This window comes from Azolla caroliniana, unplaced genomic scaffold (genome assembly GCF_043228905.1).
Source record: "Azolla caroliniana isolate FFs.n. ecotype wild unplaced genomic scaffold, voAzoCaro1.0.p SCAF_31, whole genome shotgun sequence".
Taxonomy (NCBI): Eukaryota; Viridiplantae; Streptophyta; class Polypodiopsida; order Salviniales; family Salviniaceae; genus Azolla; species Azolla caroliniana.
Genome location: NW_028230466.1, coordinates 285,274 through 290,593, shown reverse-complemented (window position 1 = coordinate 290,593; position 5,320 = coordinate 285,274). Strand labels below are relative to the sequence as shown.

Here is a 5,320-nt window from a genome sequence, read left to right as displayed (position 1 = left end):
GCGGAGGGCATCGGGTCGTTATTCTGAGCCATTGAATGATTATTTCTGGCAAAGAAATAAGATAAGGTCAGACAAATAGTCATAACATCTTGTCATGGTGTAAACATATCATGGGCAAACATTAATCGATATCATGATCTCACGTCAATACCCCTCTAGACGTATGAGATGAGGTTCAAGATCAGGTTACTATGGTAACACAGAGGTGTTTTAAAAACCATGGGGGTGACAAATGAATGCCTTTACCTGATCTCTATATCGATTTTTTTCATGGCGGCTCCCCGAGGCTCAACCATGTATGTTCGCGTCATGAATAGTTTATACACGAAAAAAATGTTAACAATAACTATGTTTCTGTGCCCACATATGTGGTTTCGGCTCTTTAAGTCCTATTACGAGGACCCCGAAGTGCACTTAGACCTAAAGTCTAAACATGTATTATAGTCATATGTATCAACGATGTTGTATGGTGTTGGTCATATTTGAACTCGAGACCTCGAGGACAAATACATTAAACACTTGAGCCAACAAAGTAGATTGCGCGTCTTGAATGTTTAATGTTTGAGGCGTATTCGAGATATGCGAGGCATTTGCCCCTATATGTTTTTTTTAAAAGAAACATATAGGTCAAGTGGCCTTATTTCTCCCTCATTTATTACCCACTATGGTGGTACGCTACCTACCCTCAAGCCTCGTAAGTACAATGGCATATGCCAAAGTGTAACCTAATGGTCAAGCCGAATGAGCCCTTGTGTCTTCGTAGGCTCATGTGGCCCATCACATGGTCACGTCATTACGAATGCCACTCGTAAGAACGAGCTCATGGTGGCATCGTATCCATGTAACGAGGGGAGATGTTGGATACGTGTGTCATTAGAGCGACCCTACTTGATGTGGATCAAGCCCGACGTATTCAACATCATTTTGGCTATACGAGGTTCGTTACGTAACGAAAGATCAAAGTGACCAACGGGAATTTCAACAATAAAAATTGTTGATAAAAGGGATGGTGACAACGCCATTCTCACAAAAATGTGAGGACGGCCACCAAAATCCTCTCCCCAATTAGGAAAACATTTGATATGAATCACGTAATCTAAAATATACACATATGTCAATATATCACATATATACGATCAGAGACGTATATAAGTGACCACATATGCGTATACTAAATGAATCGTTTTTTTTATATAGCCAACAATGATGTATTCGGGATACGTAATCGAGGCATATACCTCTACGCACACGAAACATCCGAAAATAAGGTTAAGCGTAATTCGCAATTGAGGTATTGACCTCTTACGCATAGTAAATCCAACGCATATCATTTCGAACGAATCGAGGTATTGACCTCGTACGCGAACGTAACATATGTTCGTGAACGTAATACGCAATTGAGGTAGTAACCTCGTACGCATACGACACTCATCACATATGATTTATATGTCAAACGAGGTATTGACCTCGTGGACATATGTAAACGTTTAAGATAACCAATTAAATACCACATCAACATCATTGAATATATGAAAAAAAACTACATATTAAGTATACACATGTATAGAAGGGAGAAGAAAAATTAGATAAAAAATTAAGGAAAATTTACCGAAGTTCTTTCGCTAATCCTTGTCTGCATGAAGGCGACCGCACAACGATCAATCGCCATCCCACGCGAAGACAAAAAGAAAACCAAAAGAAACGTTAGTACATAGGCTCCGATACCAAATATTAGAGATTAGGTACTAAAGTAAGCATAAAATAAGGATATATCAATGATAGATCTAGAAAGAATAGAGAGAAAAGAGAGAAAGAAGGGTGCCGATCCACCCGACCACCCCCGAGCGAAGGGATCGAGACGGACTCGAGCCTCGATCGGCGTCCCATACCACCGCCTTGGCGTCGAGTCGTACCTGGATGATAGCGCGCTTGCTACAAGAGTCGTTCCACTCACGGACAGAGTCTCGACGTAGTCAATGCATGATGAAATAAGGGTAGCTAGGCCTCTTATTTATAGTAATTCTCAAGGCCCCCTGCCATGTTCACACTTGGCCTCATGGGTTGTCTCAATCCCGAGGATTAAAAGTAATCCTCCCCTTCTTTAGACTCTTTGTTTAACCCTCACACTTATCCACGTGTATAGAATACTACGACAATTCTCACCACGGGATATTATATGGTCATGCCCGTAACAGTATCATTAGTACTTTGTTATTTTTTCTTCTAAATCAGTGTGGACTATTTATTTTTACGTTTCACATCATTTCATTGGAATTGATCCCTTAATTCCTCTACATCCCAAGGAGTCTAAGATGCAAGGAGTTAAAAATCTATTGCATAAGCTTAGGCAAGGTGATCTCCTTTTCTCTAGTAATGAAACGTTCTTTTTACCTTATGCTACAAACCATACAAGTGTTGTATCTGATAGTGGTGTTCCTACCAACCCAAGTCTAGCTATATCCTTCGGATATTAATTGGGATGCATCTAGAAACAAATACTCGGAAATGAGATCAAGTACCATCAACTCTTTGGTTCCTTGTAGGGGACTTTGGAAACTCGAATCTTGTTGCACAAAGATAACATCATAGTTGGTTCAAGGAACAAAACACATTTCGATCATCATATTGTTGTACCTTTTGGGCACTTAGTTGTTGTACATCCCAAGTAACCTCTCTTTTTCTTGCTTTAATGGCATGAATTTGGTTGATAGATAAGTGAATTCAATTAAAAGAGAACATTCATGCACTCTTGCTTGTCGGTGACCCCTCCTTCTTTAACTTCTTTCTAGATAATCTTTCAAGCACCACCGGCCAAAATCCGGAGCCGGTGCCCTTCTCTCCCCCTATGCGGATCCTTGCCGTTGCTGAGTAGTGAACGATCTCTGCGTGTTGCGCTACAACTTCCTTCATCAGTCTTTTCATGCCACTTCGTCCAGTGTTCATCTCGAGGGGCCTTCACGTGTCGCTCGCGTGTACTTGACTGTTCCAAAGGTACACCACATTGTTCTTTAGCGTGTTGGTGAAGTTGATGCAGTCTCTCTGTATGTGGTCGATGTCGTCGCACCACATGCACCGAGGGTCAGTTGGCGGGTGTCGGTTGCATGATTGACCTCCGCCATCCCTCCGAGATTGAGCAATCTAAAGGTCGTGCACCAACTTCGTAAGCTCTTCCAGATGTTGGGAACAAGTGTGATTTGCGGAAACGTATATGGATCTATTGTCGGTTATGAACATCAAACAACACAGATAGAAAAATAGAATAGGCATAGACTTACACAGTGCAAGCTCTAATGGAAAGCTTTATTGCTTCGTTCTCACTCTCTCTCTCTCTCAGAGATACAATATACAGACTCTTCGTCTCTCTTTCACTCATCACTCTATACAATGTTAGGTATTCACTTATATACTAAGCCCTAACTTATTGACGAATTCATACTCGAATGGATACAACTTGGAAGGAGCCGGCCTTTTATGCCAACAAACTCCCCTGTAAAAGGACTACTCTTTCTTGCATGTACAAGTATTTGGGGTTATCTCCCCCGTAAGCCTAGATTACAAAGTTGATCTAAGTTTATATGTTACAAGTTGGTCGGCATGCAGCCGAGTCGGTAGATTTATAGGATGTGTCGTTATTGTTCCGATAAGATCTTACCTTCTGCTCCTCGTTTGGCTGTCTTCTGCTCGGTCGCTTGTCATAGCCCCATTTTCGTCCTTAGTGCTCCGAAGCATAGATCTGGGAGTGACTTCCTTAGGCAATTGACGATGTTCACCTCGATGTCGATCTTCCGGACTTCGAGTTTCTTTTCGTTTACGAGCTCCTGGATGTGATGATACCGCACCTCAACGTGCTTCGTCTTCGCATGATAGACGGGATTGTTGATGAGGTGTATTGCGCTCAGTGAGTCACAATAAATGGTCAACGCTGGTCGGTCGTTTCGGCTTGCAGTTCCGAAGTCGGCAGTCAGTCGGTGTAGCCAGATCCCTTCCTTCGCTGCTTCCGATGCTACTATGTACTCGATTTATGTGGTAGAAAAAGCCGTGCACTCTTGAAGTTTTGACCTCCATGACATCGCCCTGCCACCATAGGTGAAGATGTAGCCTGATGTCGATTTCTGATTATCTGCATTTCCAGCATTGTCGGAATTGGTGTAGCCTTCATCTTCGCTAAGGTTGTCAGCCCGAAAGTCAGCTGTGCATCCAAGGTTCCTTTCACATACCTAAGGATGTGCTTAACGGCCTCCCAATGCTTCTTTCTTGGGTTTGACATGTATCGACTGACCACCCCTACGACATAGGCTAGGTCGGGTTGGGTCACCACCATTGCGAACATGATACTTCCTACTGCCGATGCGTAGGGTATCTTTCCATTAAGCTCTCTCTCTTTGTCTGTCGAAGGAGAGTCTCTGTTCGATAGTCCGATCGACGTCGGAAGCGGTGTCGGTGCTGGCTTCACATTCTCCATGTTGAAGCGCTTCAGCACCTTGCGGATGTATCCAGACTAGGAGAGTCGGAGAGGATTGGTCATTTGATTTCGCTCTATCCTCATGCCCAACATGTGTCAGGCTTGTCCGAGTTCCTTCATTGCGAACTTTGCGTGAAGGCTCCGTTTCAGCTTACCGATCTCTGCTTGATTGCTTCCTACAATCAACACGTAGTCGACGTATAGGATCAGATAGATCCTGGAATCATCGTCCAATTGCCGAACATACATGCATGGGTCGGAGTCTGAACGGTTGTATCCAAGTTGTTGTATGTAGGAGTCAAACTTCTAGTACCGCATTCTCGGCGCTTGTTTTAGGCCATATAGACTTTTCTTTAGTCGACATATGAGGTGACTATCCTCCCTCGTCACCGTGAAGCCTACCAGTTGAGACATGTATATGTCTTCTTCCAAATCTCTGTGTAGGAATGCCGTCTTTACGTCCATCTGCTCGAGCTCTAGATCTTTTGTCACCACGACTCTTAGTAGGAGTCAGAGGGTGGTCATCTTGACTACTGGTGAGAATATCTGTCGTAGTCGACCTCGTATTCCTGTTTGAATCCTTTCACGACAAGCCAAGCTTTGTACTTGGGTTTCTCTGAGTCAGATACATACTTGTATCGGAAAACCCATTTGCAAGGTAGCGGCTTCCTCCCAGCTGGTAGTTCGAGCAACTCCCATGTCTGATTCTGATGAATCGAGTCCATTTCGGATTTCATGGTTTGTAGCCATGTTTCGGCATCCGGTGTGGCCATAGCTTTTTCATAGCTACTTGGTTCACCTGCATCCGTGTAGTTGACGTAGTCGAGGCCCGGTTGGTAGAACTCTGTTTGCCTTCGA

General features: G+C 43.5%; 1 long non-coding RNA gene across 1 annotated transcript; it reads right to left on the bottom strand.

Annotated features, from left to right (window-relative positions):
• Positions 1 to 1,975, bottom strand: LOC147849579 (uncharacterized). Its single transcript, XR_015531767.1, has 3 exons — positions 1,914 to 1,975; positions 1,610 to 1,633; positions 1 to 45 (listed from the first exon to the last, which is right to left on the bottom strand). It is a non-coding gene; the product is annotated as an uncharacterized LOC147849579 (long non-coding RNA).
• Between the last annotated feature and the right edge of the window lie 3,345 nt (positions 1,976 to 5,320).